Consider the following 19,996-nt stretch of genomic DNA (forward strand, 5'->3'; position numbering starts at 1 on the left):
ATTTGACCTTAATCCCATCTGTATCGGTGGCGGTGCGCCATCGCATCGAACAGCGCAATTTGGAGGAGCTCTCGGAATGAGATGATATTCTTCGAATGGACTGGCATGCCCGTCACCGTGTGAGCGCCTGTGAGTTGAGTCGGAGACACGCGTATCAGCGACCGTCCAACAGCTGTCAGCCGCGTAGGTGAGCAGTGGAACGCCCCATCTCAGGAACTCCTTGCCAACGTTGCGAGCAACGTGTTACAGATTTTGGCAGTCGATACTTCGTTAATCCTTCTTGTGGTTTCGTCAGATGACTTGCCACGGATTCACGGATTATTCGTCTCTGGATCCTTCTTATCCCCGCTCTCCTGACTGGTGTCAAGTTCACCACCTTGGCTTCGTGACGAGATTCAGGCCCTTCATTTCAGAGTAGCGCCTAGCACACAATTTCCTGAATTGTTGGTTGAATGTATTCCAGTCTCTCTGTTGCCCTACGGCTTTTACCAAATGCAGCTCCCTCTATTGTCCGGAACATCTGCAGAGCGACGTGTGCACAGTCACCATTCACGTAATACAGCTTTACAGGCAGAGCGGGATCCTGCATTGAGGCAGTCATGGCGAAAGTCGCAGGCGCGGAAGGACTGAAAACAGTTTTTTTTTCTTTATTGTGATTTTAAACACCTTATACAAAGGCGGGCTGTCAGCAGCACAGTGCGCCGCTCTTCAGCCTTGAGTTGACAATAAGTAGTACATATAGGTGGCACAGAGAATACTATCAAAACGGCGGGCAAAAAATGTAGACACTAAAAAACAAAAAAACATGGAGCCGTTCCCGCTGGACGAGAAACATCACTAACACTAGTTGACACGGCGCACATAACAGGGATGATGGCGACGGCACACGTGAACAGTGGTGGCGTGACGGCGAACAAACACTAAACACAAACGAAGGCACACACACGAGACACTGACGGCGAAGGTCTCCGGCGCGCGAAAGTCCACTGAGCGTGTGCGAGTCCGGGACCTGCCAAGAGAGGAGGAGGAGGAAGGAGAGTGGGAGAGGGAGAGGGGAGAGCAGACGTGCCAGGGGCACGGGAGATAGGGGGAGGGAGGAAGGGGGAAGGGGGAGGGGAAGCCCGGGGGAAGAGGGGCGGAGGAAGGGGGATGGGGGAAAAGAAAAGAAAAGGGAGGGAGGGTGCCTTAAGGAGAAGACACAGGAAGTGGGGAGGGGGAGGATCAAAGTTGATAGGAGGGGTAGATGGACGGGAGGAGCGCATCATCATGGAGGGGGAGCTGGCGGAAGCCACCTTGGGAGAGGGTGAGGAGGGTGGAGAGATGGAGACCAGGTGGGACGGGGGAATACAGGCGCGGCAGCAGGCGGGGGTGGGAGAGGATGGGTGAGACAAGCGGGTGAGGAGGATAGAGTTTGTGGGAGGTGTACAGGATCCGTATCCTTTCAAGGAAAAGGAGGAGGTGGGGGAAGGGAATGAGATCGTACAGGATCCGCGTGGGGGAGGGGAGACGGATGCGATAGGCGAGGCGGAGAGCATGGCGTTCAGGGATTTGGAGGGATTTATAAAAGGTAGGGGGGCGGAGATGCAGTCCGGATGGGCGTAACAAAGGATAGGGCGGATGAGGGATTTAAACCGTGCACCCGGCGTGTTTATACCAACTTGATTGTGTCGTGCGCATGACAGGTGTTTTCATTTACGTATTCTGACACATACAGCGCCATCTGTTGATCAATTTTCACACTTTTTTTCCGACCTACATTTTTCCCCTTTTCCGATAGTATTCCGGGGTAAAATCACTTCAGTCTGACTAGTGTTTTTATTTCTACAGTGTTTTGAAAGTTGTGTACCATTGATGACTGCTCGACACAAAACTTTACGCCTGGCCGGGGCCCGTCAGCACCGAGTCTCGTTTCAAATTGTGGCGAACGGATGGACGTGTACAGGCAAGGAGGAAACTTCGTGAATCCATGGACCCTGCACTTCGACAGGGGATTGTTCAAACTGTTGGAACCGCTGTAATGTTGTGGGGGCGTGTGCAGTTGGAGTGATGTGGGACCCCTGTTACGTCTCGATACGACTCTTGACAGGTGACACGTACGCAAGTATCCTCTCTGATCACCCGCATCCATTATTGTGGATTCCGACGGACTTGGGCAATTCCAGCATGACAATGTGACACCCCACAGGTTCAGGATTGCTACAGAGTGGCTCCAGGAACACTCGTCTGAGTTTAAACACTTCCGCTGGCCACGAAATTCCCCAGACATGAACATTACTGAGCATATGTGGGATGCCTTCCAACGTGCTGTCCACAAAAGATCTCCACCCCCTCGTACTCTTACGGATTTGTGGACAGCCCTGCAGGATTTATGATGTCAATTCCCTCCAGCACTACTTCACACATTAGTCGAGTCCATGCCACGTCATGTTGCGGCACTTCTGCATGCTCGCAGGGGCCTTACACGCTATTAGGGACGTGTACCAGTTGTTTTTTTTGGCTCTTCAGTGTATTTGTAGCCAGAATTCTATTATGAAACTTTGCAATGTTATATTTAAAGAATCGATCTAATGAATTACGCGGGAAAATAAGTCGACATTTTTCGCAGTTTTGCACTACATCTGCCCTCACGTATTGCTCGGAAGTGGCTGTTAACTTTGGCGCGAGCAGGCGCGTGCGTGAAGTGAAGTGCGTGTGCTTTGGCGGGGCGAGCAGTCGTAAGGCACGGAAGCCCCGCGTCGCCCTGCGACCGTGATGTGTAGCGCCTGCTTAATGCGTGGCGTGGGAGGGCGCGTGCGTCTGATACGGCTTCATCGCCTGCCTGCCTGCCTGCTTGCCCGGGGCGGGCGGCTGTGCAGCGTACCACCCACCTAGCAGCGGGACTCCGTTCGCAGGCGGTTCTCTCTCCCTCCCGCCCGCCCTCCCTCCCTCCCTCCCACCCTCCCACTCCCCCCTCGCTCCCTCCCCTTCTTCTCCACCACCATGCGTGCAGTACTGATTGACTGATTGAGATGGACCTGCTCTCACCGATAGCAGCAATATGACATTCAGACAGCTTTTCATATCAAATTTTCACCAAAACATCTGTTACTTTTGTGTAATTGATGCTAAACGATAATTAAATTTCAGGAATCGACCATGTGATCGAAAACGCTTTGTTGTTCGCTGAAACTCTGGTGGCGCTGCTGGCTAGCAGTAACACCAACCTGTGTATGTGCTATACAGGGTGAGTCAGGAGGAAAGACAAGTCCTGTTCTTAAAGGTTTCCCAGAAAACTGATAAAAGCACAGGTGAACAGGACAAATGCGCCGGTTAGTAAATGAAACACTGTAATCTATTTTTCCTCATAGATGATGTTCAAGAAGTCCACCGTGAGCTGCAGTGCGTTTTGTCGCTCCTCCAGACAGGCGCTGTCTTAGTCAGCTGAGCTCATTGATACGGTCGTTCAGTCGAGTACACGTCTGTAAAATACGTGCTAGAATTTCCGTGTAGTAAGGAGCGTCTTGGTTGTTGTGTCTGTCGAAATGTCCGTCATAGGTGTAGCATGAGACCAACTGCTGTTAAAGTAAGAAATGTAAGAGCGTTGTAACTTAGTAACAACTATTTATTCACAATCGATACAAAAGAGTTACACTAGATGCCATTAAAATTGCTACACCACGAATAAATCCAGATGATAAACGGGTATTCATTGGACAAATACATTATACTACAACTGACGTGTGATTACATTTTCTCGCAATTTGGGTGCATACATCCTGAGAAATCAGTACCCAGAAGAACCACCTCTGGCCGTAATAAAGGTCTTGATGCGCCTGGGCATTGAGTCAAACAGATCTTGGATGGCGTGTACAGGTACAGCTGCCCATGCAGCTTCAACACGATGCCACAGTTCATCAAGACTAGTGACTGGCGTATTGTGACGATCCAGTTGCTCGGCCACCATTGACCAGACGTATTCAATTGGTGAGAGATCTGGAGAATGTGCTGGCGAGGGCAGCAGTCGAACATTTTCTGTACCCAGAAAGGCCTGTAGAGGATCTGCAACATGCGGTCGTGCATTATCCTGCTGAAACGTAGGGTTTCGCAGGGATCTAATGAAGGGTAGAACCACGGGTCGTAACACATCTGAAATGTAACGTCCACTGTTCAAAATGGCGTCAGTGCGAACAAGACGTGACCGAGACGTGTAACCAATGGCAACCCATACCATCACGCCGGTCGAGACGCCAGTATGGCGATGACGAATACACGCTTCCAATGTGCGTTCACCGCGATGTCGCCAAACACGGATGCGACCATCATGATGCTGTAAACAGAACCGGGATTCATCCGAAAAAATGACGTTCTGCCATTGGTGCACCCAGGTTCGTCGTTGAGTACACCATCGCAGGCGCTCCCACCTGTGATGCAGCGTCAAGGGTAACCGCAGCCATGGTCTCCGAGCTGATAGTCCATGCTGCTACAAACGTCGTCGAACTGTTCGTGCAGATAGTTGTCTTGCAAACGTCCCCGTCTGTTGACTCAATGATCGAGACGTGGCTGCACGGTCCGTTACACCCATGCGGATAAGATGCCTGTCATCTCGACTGCTAGTGATACGAGGCCGTTGGGATCCAGCACGGCGTTCCGTATTACCCTCCTGAACCCAGCGATTCCATATTCTGCTAACAGTCATTGGACCTCGACCAACGCGAGCAGCTATGTCGCGATACGATAAACCGCGATCGCTATAGGCTACGGTCCGATCTTTATCAAAGTCGGAAACGTGACGGTACGCATTTCTCCTCCTTACACGAGGCATCAGATCAACGTTTCACCAGGCAACGCCGGTCAACTGCTGTTTGTGAATGAGAAATCGGTTGGAAACTTTCCTCATTTCAGCACGTTGTAGGTGTCTCCCCCGGCGGCAACATTGTGTGAGTGCTCTGAAAAGCTAATCATTTGCATATCACAGCATCTTCTTCCTGTCGGTTAAAGTTCGTCTTTGTGGTGTAGCAATCTTATTGGCCAGTAGTGCTCATTTTAGCACCTCTTACTGTCCTTCAAAGTAGTCACCAGCGTTGTGTAGAACCCGTTGCCAGCGATGTGGAAGGAGTAGTATACCGTTAGCAGAGCAGGCTGTTGATGGTGCGAATGGAGCAGTCTACTGCCTGTGTACATTCTGCCAAATGAGTTGTTTCGTAATGTTTGTGGCTAATGCTAGGCTTTTGATGTCACACCAGTCGCATCGCAACACACACACACACACACACACACACACACACACACACACACACACACACACACACACTTCGCAATGACTATCATCCGACATCATAAGAACGGCGAAGGTGTGAGGTTTCCCTCTTTCTGAACCGCAACTTCCCGCTAACTTCGTTAGAACAGTTAACCAGCTATCATTCCATAATGAGTGAGGTGTTGAGTCTGGAAAGCGGATAAACCATTGTGGAGACTTAGTCTCGATGTTTCCAGAAAAGAGAATATACGCAGTCTCTCTGATGTTTCCAAAGATATTTGGAATTTTGTTTTTTCATTATGCAGCCGGAAGCCGGCCACACAGTTACTGCTCGTCACGTCTTCCACGCAAGGCTCAGTGTCAGCAGAAAGCGTCGGTTTGTTTCCCGTTAGAAACAAATTTATTTTTAAATCGGAATATTGCGTGCCCATTGGGTAAAGCTTTCCTAAATTAATTCCGATACCTGTTCTATCGTTATATGTAGTAACATGGCGAGGGTGAGGCTCGAAGAACTAGTACCGCCAAGCATACATCGCTACTCAGTCGCTGCTAGACTGCCGTTCATTCTTCGTGTTTCACTGTCTCTCTTAATACATGTCGATAAAAAGAATATCGGAATTACTTTGGGAACGCTCTTTCGAATGGGCACGTAATATTTCGATTTTAAAATTAATTTTGTTTCTAATTGGAAAGGAACTGATGTTTTCTGTTGGCGCTGGGCGCTCCATGAAAGGCAAAATGAGGTGTAATTCTTTGGCCTGACTCCAGCTACACAATGCAAAAATGAAGTAGCAAATATCCGCCAAAACGCCAGAGAAAATGTGCCTGACGACTGTTCGGAGAAACACTCGGTGTTTGTACACCTGCGAAAGTGTAATGCGAGTTGATAGAGGGGCTGTTTTATCACCAATTGACTCCTGTAATATTTCTGTACCAATCCACTGCTTTGTGTTATCCAAATAACCCTTCACTGTATGAAGTGATTGTCGAAACGCGTACTTTTTATCTGCCGTCTTATACAGTTTAGTAACCATGTCATTAACCGTACGCAATTTATTGTACAAATGTAGGTAGAAAATGCTGTTTTGAGTTTTAAATTTTATTCTTTCTTGATAAATGTTCATCCTCGACGTTGTCGCATGGCTGTTTATGCATCATCAATGTTATGGCTCTGAGCACTATGGGACTTAACAGCCATGGTCATCAGTCTCCTAGAACTTAGAACTACTTAAACCTAACTAACCTAAGGACATCACACAACACCAAGTCATCACGAGGCAGAGAAAATCCCTGAACCCGCCGGGAATCGAACCCGGGAACCCGGGCGCGGGAAGCGAGAACGCTACCGCACGACCACGAGCTGCGGACTCATCAATGTTATTTTAGATGCCTTAACTGATTCGTAAGTGTACTCACAAAGTCCTCCAGGTTTCGCAGGAGACTTTCTGTACAGTTTAGATGGGTAGGAGGCGAGGTACTTAGGAGTTGCGAGGACGGGTCGTGAGTGGGTAGTTCTGTCGAGTTAAGAGTTTCGGTCCGGCACACAGTTTTAATCTGCCAGGAAGTTTCATAACAGCGCACACCCCGCTGCGGAGTAAACATTTCGTTCTGGAAACATCCCCCAGGCTGTGGCTAAGCTATGTCTTCGCTTTACCCTTTTTTCCAGGAGTGTTGGCCCTTCAAGTTTCGCTGGACAACGTCTGGGAAGTTTGGACTGTAGGAGATGAATTATTGGGAGAAGTAAAGCTATGGGGAATGGTCGCAGGTCGTGCTTGGGTAGGTCAGTCGGTACAGCATTCACCTGTGAAAGGCAAAGGTTCGGAGGTCGAATCTCGGTTCGGCTCATAATTTTAATCTTGCTGGAAGTTTCGTGATGTGGTTTCAGCTACTTCTTACAAATAGAATAGGAGGGTTGTCATGTCCGCTTGCCACTGAGAATTATTGCCCCGTGCAGACTTGACCCGTTGTCAATGCTATTGCATTAGTACTACTATTACGATACGTGCGATACACGTAGATTTCCCCTGCGCGGGCACTGTAGACTAGAGTTACGAACCGGGAACCTGCAGCGTACTCAGAGCATCGCTGTGGCGGTGAGGAAGGCCCGGCTGAGTAAACAGAATTCATCTCGGCCTTGGGCGTGATGTGCAGTGCGAGCGTAGCAGGGATGGCGCGAGGCTGCTTGCAAACCCAAACATTACTGATACGGCGCAAGGCCACGGGTTATCCAGCTACAGGGCCACGCGCTTCCCTGCCTCACTGCCAACTCTGACTGACTGTTTGTTACAGCTACAGCGGTGCGGTTGGTGATCAGTTTGGTTGGCAAATTTTCTCTTCGGATTTCATGATGTAGTCTTGAAAACAACTTGTGTAAGATACACTATCTGATCAAAAGTGTCTGGACACCCCATCTTATGCGGAACCGACCACCAGAGGTCACGAGAGAGACGGACCAGCTAGTATAACAGGAGGCGGGAAGTACTGTCTGGTCTGAAGACGAGCACTAGCAGCAGAATGGGTTGATCACGAAAGCTCAGTGAGTTCAGACTTGGACCAGTCAAGTAGTAGTTTCATCAGGGACAACTCAACCCATCGAAATATACCCAAGTCGACTATTGGTCACGTGTCGGTGAAGTGGAAACGCGAAGGAAAAAGAGCCTGCAGACGTAATTTCGACGAGAAAGGTCAACAATAGACCAGATTTTCAATCTGCGTCAAATTTTGGAGAAAACTGTTGAATATAGAATTGGAACACATCACCTCTTTATTGACTTTAAGGCTGCATACGACAGCGCCAATAGAAACCAAATGTATCGTGCCTTAAAGGAGATGGTGATACATGGGAAACTCCGGAGAATGGTTAAAATGATGATGTCTGACGTAAGAAGCTGCATTCGAGTTCGAGGAAATCACTCAGACACCCTGGAAATAAAAAAAATGGGCTACGTCAAGAAGATGCATCAGCCTGCTTATTATTTTATGTTCCACTCGAGAAGGTGATTAGGGAAGCAGGCCTACAGACCAGGGGCGCCATCTTTTTGCAGATTTTAGCATATGCAGATGATGTAGACATCATAGCACGGACAGTACCAGCACTGAAAGAAGCTTTTACAGCCTTAAGTCAAGCAAGTAAGAAGATGGGTCTTACGATAAATGAAGATAAAACTAAATACATGGCCTGTGCGAAAGCATATCAACCCAGTATGCCGTCAACTTTCAGTGTGAATGGATACACATTTGAAAGAGTTGATAGCTTCAAGTATCTTGGTTCCACAGTCACTTGCTTTAATGAGATCCCAACTGAAATTAAGATTAGGCTGATATCAGCAAATAAGGCATATTCCGCCTTGAGTAATTTATTCCAATCAAGACTCCTCAGCCGCCTGACAAAATTAAATATTTATAAAACCTTTGTTAGACCAGTTCTTACTTATTCTTCGGAAACATGGCCCTTGACGGAAACTGCTGCAAGGCTACTCGACGGATTTAAGAGGAAACTTTTGAGGAAAATAATTGGTCCTGTGTATGAGAGAGAGCAAAGGAGGAAAAGGTACAATGCAGAGTGGTACACTATATATGCCGATGCTCCTGTAACAAAAATCATATGACCAGGGAGGATAAGATGGTCAGGTCACGTGGCAAGAATGGAACAGTCTGAGGTGATAAAGAAGATTCTCAGTGGTAATCCAGGAGGACAAAGAGGGCGAGGTCGACCTCGAGCAAGATGGCTGGAAGGACCTACGGAAGCTTGGATGACCAATCTGGAGGAGGGTAGCATGTGATTGTGATGGATGGCGGGAGCTCGTTCGGAAGGCCAACGAGACCGGAGCCGCCACTTCTCGGTCCAGCAGCTCCTCAGTTTGCCTCACAAGGGCTGAGTGCAGCCCGCTTGCCAACAACTCTCTGCAGACCGGATGGTCACCCATCCAAGAGCTAGCCCAGCCCGACAGCGCGTAACTTAGATGATCTGACGGGAACCGTTGTTACCACGGCGGCAAATCTGCGTAACCAGTACGGATAATAATTAACAAAGTTTCATATGAAATTTGTGCCCCGTCTGATCAGCCTGCGTATGGTGTCACGATATTTGAAGTCAGCAGAATAAGCTTCATGCAGAAAAAACCACACGTAACCTCACTTCGACTCGTCAAACACGCTTGAGCTTCTCACTACTGAAAAGTCCATGATTAAAAGCCCTGGAGCGCCGCAGCCACTTTCCGAAAGTTTCTACTGGACTGGAATATGTTTATCGCTAACAGTTCGTACACCACCTGGGCCGCCGGCCGCTGTGGCCGAGCGGTTCTAGACGCTTCAGTCCGGAACCGCGCTGCTGCTGCTGCTACGGTCGGAGGTTCGAATCCTGCCTCGGGCATGGATGTGTGTGATGTCCTTAGGTTAGTTAGGTTTAAGTAGTTCTAAGTCTAAGGGACTGATGACCTCAGATGTTAAGTACCATAGTGCTCAGAGGCATTTGAACCACCTGGACCTGGCTCTTAGCATCTCCCGCCGATGATCCTCTCTAAAAAAGAAGAAGAAGAAAAAAAAGAACAGTTCAAAGTCGATACGGAAAGAGCCACTGGAAAGTGGCACTCAGATGTCCACGGAGAGGAATGTAATTTATTGTCTTCCTTGGAGACCTCGTCTAGTTCGTCTTGTTCACTGAACACCACCTTCCGACTAGTTAGTCGGCCTCAGAAATCTACTCCGAGCTCTACGCCTAGTGAGCGTGTGCGCGCACGCGCGCACGCGCGCACGCGCGCACGCGCGCACGCGCACGCACGCACACGCACACACGCACACGCACACACCAAAGGTCGTCATTCGGGTAGAAACCCTAAATGGTTCAACCCGAAGTCCACGCCCTCGAATGGGAACAGACTTTCGGAATATCTCACCTCTCTCTACTGCAAGAAATAACTCAGTTGATGACGAAGGATTTAGGCCTTCCAGCCATTCAGTACCAGGAGCAGAGTTCAGGTATTATTCATCGTCCATTTCTGTTCGGAGTGCGTCTGTAAGACGGTGCCTGTTTTCAGGACTGTCAGACGTTCCTGTGCAACAGGTGTAAGAAAACACCGGCCGATGTGTGGAAATCACTTGCCATCGAAATCAGGAAGGTGGCTTCCGACGACCGCCCATTTAGGAGGCTTAGAGAAAGACCCGACCACCGTCGTTGCAAGCCCACCCGCTGCAGCCGGAGACACGACCTCGCGGCCACGACCACGGCGCAGGCGGACCAGGAAGTGACGTGTCAGCAGGACCGGGCAGTCCTCACGTGTGCTGCCGGATTTCGGGTGCGTTCTTGCGGCCCGCGGCTCTCTTCGCTTTCTCCCGGACCGGTCGCTAAGTGATGGCTCCGCTCGGACGCCGTGCCACTTAAAAATCGCACGCGGCAGCCCGTGCCGTGTAAGGCGTTCGTCTTGTGCCACCGAGAACAAATAGCCGCAGCTGTTAGCGCGGTCTCTCCCGTATGTTAATGGACTAAGCAGCTTGTCCTACACGTGTTTCTAAAGCGTCGATGTACAGTCGAAATTCATCATTTGTGCTTAGCTTAGCGAGTACTGATCCATTTTAGTCGAGACAGCGTTTTCCATCATACATTTCCCATAGCAACTGCCGATGGTATTTTTCACATCTCTCGGATCCAGTATTGCTCTATCTATTTTACAGAGTCGTTTGCAGGGCAAAATCCGCATACGTACAGGGTGATGCAGTTTATGTGATGGTTTTTATTTAATAACCAGTAATCTCTCACCCCCGATAAAGTATCGAACTCCCACCTTTCAAAAAAAAGCGATCTTTTTCACGCATCTCCATGTTTATGTCCTCATATCTCCTTAAGTATACAGGGTGGTCCATTTATTGTGACCGGGCCAAATATTTCACGAAATAAGAGCGGACGGTATTTGCTTCGTGATACATTACCCATGTTAAAATGGACCGTTCACCAATTGCGGAAAAGGTCGATATCGTGTTGATGTATGGCTACTGTGATCAAAATGCCCAACGGGCGTGTGCTATGTACGCTGCTCGGTATCCTGGACGACATCATCCGGACCGTTCGCCGGATAGTTACGTTATTTAAGGAAACAGGAAGTGTTCAGCCACATGTGAAACGTCAACCACGACCTGCAACAAATTATGATGCCCAAGCAGGTGTTTTAGCTGCTGTCGCGGCTAATCCGCACATCAGTAGAAGGCAAATTCCGCGTTAATCGGGAATCTCAAAAACGTCGATGTTGAGAATGCTACATCAATATCGATTGCACCCGTACCATATTTCTATGCACCAGGAATTGCATGGCGACGATTTTGAACGTCGTGTACATTTCTGCCACTGGGCACAAGAGAAATTACGGGACGATGACAGATTTTTTGCATGCGTTCTATTTAGCGACGAAGCGTCATTCACCGACAGCGGTAACGTAAACCGGCATTATATGCACTATTGGGCAACGGAAAATCCACGATGGCTCCGACAAGTGGAACATCAGCGACCTTGGCGGGTTAATGTATGGTGCGGCATTATGGGAGGAAGGATAATTGGCCCCCATTTTATCGATGGCAGTCTGAATGGTACAATGGATGCTGATTTCCTACGTAATGTTCTACCGATGTCACTACAAGATGTTTCAATGCATGACAGAATGGCGATGTACTTCCAACATGATGGATGTCCGGCACATAGCTCGCGTGCGGTTGAAGCGGTATTGAGTTAGCATATTTCATAGACAGGTGGATTGGTCGTCGAAGGTGGATTGGTCCGCACGTTCACCGGATCTGACGTTCCCGGATTTCTTTCTTTGAAGGTTATTTGCTATCGTCATCCACCGACAACGCCTGACAACATGCGTCAGCTCATTGTCAATGCATGTGCGAACAGTACGGAAGGCGAACTACTCGCTGTTGAGAGCAATGTCGTTACACGTATTGACAAATGCATTGAGGTTGACGGACATAATTTTGAGCATTTATTGCATTAATTTGGTATTTACAGGTAATCAAGCTGTAAGAGCATGCGTTCTCAGAAATGATAAGTTCACAAAGGTACATGTATCACATTGGAACAACCGAAGTAAAATATTCAAACGTACCTACATTCTGTATTTTAATTTAAAAAACCTGTTACCAACTGTTCGTCTAAAATTGTGAGCCATATGTTTGTGACTGTTACAGTGGCATCTATCGCAAAGCGAAAAAAGTGATCCAATTAAAACATTCATATTTCTTTGCGTACTACACGAATATGTAATAAAAAAAAATCGGTGTTCCTATTTAAAAAAACGCAGTTGATATCCGTTTGTTCTTTGGCAGCGCGATCTAGCGGGGCAAGCATAACGCCATTTGGTTTCCCCCTTCATGCTAGACGAGTTTCGTTCTTTGTAGTTTTTTCGTTTGTTGCTTATTTCGTGAGGTATTTGGCCCGGTCAGTATCAGTGAAGCACCCTGTATACTGTACATTGATATAATTTATATTAGATACAGTCAGTGGCGTATGTCGATACGATTAGTAAATTGTGTTACTAATAAAAGTATTAAAGAAGTAGTAATACGTAATGTCTGATGTACTTTCACTGCTTGTTCAGAAAAAAATGTAGAAAAAAAAACGATTTTCCATTCGTTGTCTTGTGGTTGGTGTCAGAGAGAACAACTTTTACAAAGGTTTGGAATTTTGTGTGGAAGCCGCTAGCTACTCTCCTCCTCAAATACTGGATGAATGTAGTCTCCATAATTTGCGCACCATCAGGTGACGTACACTGCCGGAAAGAAAATTTGTGCACCCTTTGTACAGGTTTGCAAATAAGATTTATTGTAACAAAAGTGCATAGTGAGCACATGAAATGGTTACAATCACAGGTCTATCGCACAAACGTTTCTGTGCTTGTGGGTATCGACCCATAGTCGCGAATTGGTCGCGGATGTTAGTAGAGATGCATAAGATTGCATAAGATGGACCTGTAGGAAAGCAACCTAACGTCAGCCAGGGAGCTGGGAAGCAGGAGAGGTTTCGTTTTGGTGGCAAGGGACGCTGGAGACAGGTGACCAGCTGCGACAGAATGTTGTGGAAGGACGGCAGGACACGGCAGACGCGTGAGATCGCGGGGGGTTGCGTCAGACGAGCCTGTATAAGCAGGGCCGCTGGTGCTGCTGGGGGGATTCCTTCGACAGTTGCCACAGACGCTGGACCTGAGTTACTCTGCCCTCGTGACGGGACTTAGTTTTCTCGTGGCACTTCGCTGCACGGGGTACATGCAGGATTTCCCAACTTACATTCCATGTGTTGGTGCCTCTTAGGGTTCGACAGTGGTCTTATCCTACCTCGTGTTTCATCTCAGTTATTTCATCAGAAGGATACGTCTTTTATCCCACCGAGTTCCCTTATCTGGAAAGAATTACCAGCTTGTTTTTCAGCACCAGGGCTTCGAGTTGGACGAGCCACCTCATTACTGAGGATTTAGCGTCTAGCTCCCATCCTGATCCGCTCACATGAAACTACAGACGCGACGCCACCCTGAAACATGCATCTTAGTACGAGGGTAATCACAAAAGTACATAGACCTGTTTATTTTTACAGAGGTTTACGTAAGTTTACAGCTTGAACATTTAGCTATTTTTCGATATAATCACCATTTCTGTCGATGCATTTTTGTAGACGCTGCGGCAGTTTTTGTATGCCCATGTCGTACCAGCTCGCCGCCATGCTGTTCAGAAAGTTATGAACCTCTTCATTCACCTCCTCGTCGGAGCTGAATCGCTGGGATCACGATTAACGCTGACAGGTACTGTGAGAATCTGAAGAAACTCAGACTGGCAATTCAGAACCGGAGAAGAGGAATGTTGAGCAAGGGCGTACACTTTCTCCATGACAACGCTCGCCCACACGTCAGTCGGCAAATCGTTGCTCTCCTGCAACAGTTTCAGTGGAACGTAATCGCCCATCCACCCTATAGTCCTGACTTGGCGCCCAGTGACCATCACCTGTTGCCTAGGTTGAAAGAACATTTGGCCGGAAAGCGATTCAGTTGTGACGACGAGATGCAAGAAGAGGTTCGTAACTTTCTGAACAACGTGGCGGCGAGCTGGTATGACATGGGCATACAAAAACTGCCACAGAGTCCACAGAAATGCGTAGACAGAAATGGTGATTATGTCGAGAAATAGCTAAATGTTCAAGCTGTAAATTGATGTAAACCACTGTAGAAATAAAAAGGTATAAAAAAATAGGAGACCTTACTTTTGGGATTACCCTCGTACATAGTGTAGCCCGCACGGGCGGCAACGCAGGCGCTGGCTCTGGTGTCCAGTAGATCGTACAGATGGAGAAATCTGTCCTTGGATACGTTATGTCACGCTGCCCGACATATACACGTAGTTCTGTAAGAGTTGTTGGTTGACGAGTCACACGAATCACTTCTCGTCCCATCATGTATCACTGTGGAGATTGTAATGGCCAGGAAATTGCTGCGCGTCTTGCAGAACACGTAGAGTTCAACGGGCACTGTGTGGTCGAGCATTGTCCTGTTGGAACCACACATCACCTTGTTGCAAAGAAAGAAGGAAAGGGTCTAACAACATTCTGGACATACCGAGCGCTGGTTAGCGTCCCATCCAGAAACAGCAGACATGAAGGAGAGTTGTAGCTTATACCACCGAGTCTACATTGTACGCGCAGACGACCATCACGTACGTGCAGCCAGGATCTGCTTTCATCGCTGAAGACCACGGCGCTGCAGTCCAAGTGGTCCGCTGACGGCACCTGTCAAGCCGTCCACGTCGATGCTGTGGCGTGAGTGGGAGGCGGCACAGAAGTGTGCGTGCCCTCACTGCTAATAACCGGTTCGCGACAGTTCGTGCTGAAACGTCTGGGCTCACAAGCCGTCTTATCTGCGTTGTGGTGGCTGCAGGACCTGCGACAGTCGTCCTTACAATACGACCACCCTGGCGGGCGTCTACGTGACCAATGATACCATCGTCGGTGCACAACTGACGCAGCACGTCCAAGTTGTTCGCAATTCTCTGAAAGGACCATCTCACCACTCGGAATAAGGCCGTAATTCGACCCCTTTCGGGACTGATGACGTCAGATGTTAAGCTCCATAGTGCTCGGAGCCGACCCCTCCTAATCTCCTTCAGTAGGCTATAGGAAGCACTAGAATGGGCAAACTCGTTCATCCTTGGGAACTAGTTCATTGTTGACCGTTATTTTTTTGGGAACCGTTCATTTTCACTGTGCATTGTGCTTGATATATGATTCTTATCAACAGTTGAAAATTAGTAGCGCAGGTGACTGAAGGTGGAAGGCGCCAACAGGGGCAACATGCCTCCCCCCTGGAGTACAGAGTTTTTATTCATAACAGAATTCGCACACACTTGTAATTTTCATGATTCTGCAAAACTTCTAGTTTAGCCAACTGTAGCGCTGTGTGGCTGATGGCAGTGAAATAATGTAAGGTAGCGCACGAAAAACCGGCCCCGAGTTCAGACTGCTCGCCAATTACGCACGATTTGTCGACCGCTGTAATAATTAGGCAGTGAAGAAATAGCAAATAAACTAATGCAAACAACAAGTTGGAAACAGTAGATGACGATTGGTGGGCGACAATGAGCAGTCTAGTACTCGGGGCCGATTTTTCGTGCGCCACCCTGTACCACCGAAATAATATTGTAGGAGTTATCATATTCTCTTTACAAAATGTGGCACCATGCACTCGATTACGAAGCGCGGGCTTCATTCGGTTGTAAGTCGGTCTGCCTTCCACAACAGAGAACATGCTGTTTTACGTCGGATCAAAAAAAGACGGAAAACGGACACACGTGTGTGCCGTGCCGATGTCCTTTGCATGTGTAATAAGAAAAAATTTTGAATTTTTACAAGTATTGCTTGTGCTGTTTATCGAAATAGTGAAGTAAGCTCATACGCCGTTTTGTTACCCCAAAAGATGTATGTATTACATACCACGTACTTTTTATGTAATTTACATAATTATAAAATACATTTTAATTACCGGTCGTGGACGCTGAATAGAATACGAAGATAACCAGAAGTTCAGAGTTTAAAAAAGGTTTGAAACAGATCTAGAATGGGCGTGCGCAGCGAACGAAACGAACAACTCGATACTGAACTAACTATGAGCAGTCGGCAGTGGAAGTGCGACGAGCGGCCACGCGAAGAAGGACGAGTCCGGCCGAGCGAGACCGAGACCGAGAGCGAGACAGGCGGGAACGGGACCGAGGCTGGATCGAGACCGGCCGACGCGCCGTTGCGCGAACGAGACCGACCGTTTCCCGTTCCCGGGAACTGTAAGTAGAAAGCCGCGACCGAAGTGAACTATGAAAGACCTTCCCTTACAATTCGTTCCTCGGTCGTTCCGTTCATCTTGGTCAACCGTTCCTTTGGACTAGTTAGTTCGCGAACGACCCATCTCTAGGAAGCACGAGTGCGTGTCCGTGGCATGGTTGCCCGCCAGCTTCACTCGTTTGCACCACGCCGAGCCTTCTGGCTGTGAGTATTCTCTGATACCGTGTTAAAGGGTTGACACACATGGCGCTCTGGTAGCTACGCCACTACGCTGTCTGTTAGCGGACGATGTTGAAACCATCGTCAGTACCTCGACTGTCCCCCAGGTGGGATATGCCGTCATCGGATGAAAATCTACGTCCTCTTTCCATGCCTACTAATTTTCTTTTCCCGGCAGTGTTTTCACACTTTCTAACTTATATACACGACTAATTGCATTAAACCCTTCATTCTAGATATACTTCTTAAAATGTATAGCATTTTAAAGTCGAGCTATGATTAAGTGAAATACTGCAAATCAATTTCTTGTCGCTCCTGAACGCCGTTGATAGGCAACGTACAACTGGGACTGGGCGACATTTTAAATAGTTTCGTAATATACATACTTGTTTTATTTTACTCTTCTTTTTAAAATTTCCAGAATTTTTCACTCTGCAGCAGAGTGTGCACTTGTTCGAAACGTCCTGGCAGAATAGATGTGCTAGAGTGTGACTCGAACATGAACGTTTGCATGTCGCAGGAAAGATACATTTTTCTTTCTTTTTTATATTTCTCCTGTCTCTATCTTCACACGCTGTATTCCTGAAAGTGGTTGCTAAACCATAACAAGTAACAGTTGTCTTCAAATTTACGCAGCAACCACTGTTCCTCTTCTAAACAACAACAAAAAAAAAACTGTTCAAAACACAGATGTGATACCACTTCCAAAATAAACATGACGCGCCCTCAAGAGCAAACAAAACTCTTCTTCTAAACCAAACGAGTTTCCTGTTTTATAACTGAGTTCCTATCTCTTCTGAAACAAACCGGCCTTCTGCGCTTTGTCTAATGGAAACGAGTCTACTTTTCCAGATTAGAGCTTCTGTTCAAACACAAGCGAGAAACTTCTTAAAAACTGCTCTTCTACGATAACCAAGAGTCATTTCTTAAGACTACGAACATCCACTTCTAACACAAACAATTCTCCATTTTTCCCCATTTTCCGTCCTTCGTTAATTGCTTTATAATTCGTGGCCACTGAACAGGCTTCACAAATATAAGAAGCGAAACGCGTATGGCAATAAACTTCAATTAGTTGGATGGATGGAAAATACATCCACGAATTTTGAAGTAACTAAGGAAAGACGAGAAACAGTAAAAGAAATTACGATAAAAGCCATGTCAGGCGTTTCCCGTCAAGTTATACAACACATTCAAGAATATGCCTTCAGTTAGTTAACATCATCATACACTGTCGTGGTGGAAGTCAAATCTGGAAGCTCGAGAGGTCTGTAGAGATAGGAGTCCCTAACTGTTCTTTCCACCAAACTGTCGTCTTCTTAAGTTGCCCCCCTCCCCCCCCCCCCCCCCCCCCCCAGCGCAGACAGCTCGTCGGTCGTGGGATCTTCTTCGGCGGAGGTCGCTATGCTGTCATCTCGAAGTTGAACCTGTGATTGTGCTTTTTATGGGATGTCACCTGCCCAAGTTACTATCTGTATCTACAGAGGGCAAGATCTATAGTACTGACCATGGTGGTAAGCGACACCTCTCATAAATATATCCTGTTTGTTTATATTTTAAATACTCACTTTTTACACTGTCTTCGACAAGACTTGACATAGCTTTATTGATAGTACGGTAACTTTTCTGATAACTTCCGATATAGAGTACGACATGTCCGTCCGAAACAGAGATAGAAGTCCGGTTCTCTGAAGAACGCCCGAAACAGTCTGGCTAGCGCAGCCCAAGTACTTCGTCTCCCAGGCGCATCGAAGCCACCCGAAGGTGTCCGAAGCACTTCGGTTGTAATATCATTACTCCCATGTTTCGCAAAACTAGTGAAATTTAGTAAACAAAAACGGTTGACTCGTAGGGTCACCATGAGAGATTGTCCAACTGAAAACTGGGTTAAATACAATGAAAAGTACAAAATAATTCTAGCCTCGCGGTGTAACGCGCTGCCTCCCCGAGCTTCTGTGCTTTGCGGATTAGTGTCGAGGTCCGGTGTGCCGTCCAGCCTGTGGATGCTTTTTAAGGCGGTTTTCCGTCTACCTCAGCGAGTGCCGGATGATTCCCCTTATTCCGCTTCAGTTAACACTATGTCGGCGATTGCTGGGCAAAGACTGTCTCCACGTACGCGTACACCATAATTACCACGCGAACATTTGGAGTTACATTCGTCCGGTATGAGACGTCCCGGGTGGTGGGCGGAGGGGCAGTGGGGGTGGCGTCCACTGGGGGCACAGTAACCCTGGGTTCGGTGTGGGGTGGCGGTGGGGTGGGTGGACTGCTGTGGTTTGTGGTGGGGTGGTGAACCACTGAGAGCTACATCGGGACGAAGCCTCTCCGTCGTTTCTAGGTCCGCAGTTTAATACCCACAATATAAATAATTTATAAGAGAAGTTAGGGGTTTTGGCGCCTAACACCCAAATGTGCCGACCAATCAGAAGCAAGATTAGTTCAATTAGCGGACTGTCCCATGGGACTGGTACATACCGTACCATCTGCTGGTTGTACCTCACTCCACTTTCGTACCATATGCTACTTCACGTGCGTTAAGCTGCATCAAGGCGAGCTGCTAGCAAGATAAAATACTGGTGGCCACAGCCGGTTGCGCAGATCGAAAATACCTCCATGAAGAAACAAATCTCCTCGTAGGTAACAGATGAACTCCTGTTCTTAATTGAACTTCCCTCCTTCGTGTAAAACAAATGAAGGCCCCTCTTCTATCACAAGCCACTCTGCTGTTTAACACCAAATAGGTTGTTCTTCCAAATCAGAGAAACCATTTCTTCTGAAACGTACACGGCTCCCCTTCTGTAAGAATCAAGACTTCTGTTTTGAAACATCCAGGCTTCTATATTAAGACAAACAGGGCCGCTCTCCTAAATTTCAACTATAGCAATAATCTTGAACAGTTAGTGGGTCACATAAATATACATTAAGCGGACGTTCACATCGTTGTATTATCGATTTTCACTCCTTCAGAGTTTTGAAGTATCATTCTGTTCCTGTACATGCGCTAGTGTGTTAGTACAACGTCAAAAACCAACCAAGTTTATCTTCGTACGTAGCGACTTCAAAAAGTAAGTTGCGCATTACTGTGGCCGTCAGAGTAACTTTCATTGAATGCTGCTCTACACTTCAAAGTAACGTAGATATCCGACACTATTCTTCGATATAGTCACCAAGTCATTGTACCGAACGTTCTACAAATCGTTCAGTTCCTCGACGACAGATCCTCGCCTCTTGGTCACGAGCCA

Source organism: Schistocerca piceifrons, chromosome 9, assembly GCF_021461385.2.
Source record: "Schistocerca piceifrons isolate TAMUIC-IGC-003096 chromosome 9, iqSchPice1.1, whole genome shotgun sequence".
Classification (NCBI taxonomy): domain Eukaryota; kingdom Metazoa; phylum Arthropoda; class Insecta; order Orthoptera; family Acrididae; genus Schistocerca; species Schistocerca piceifrons.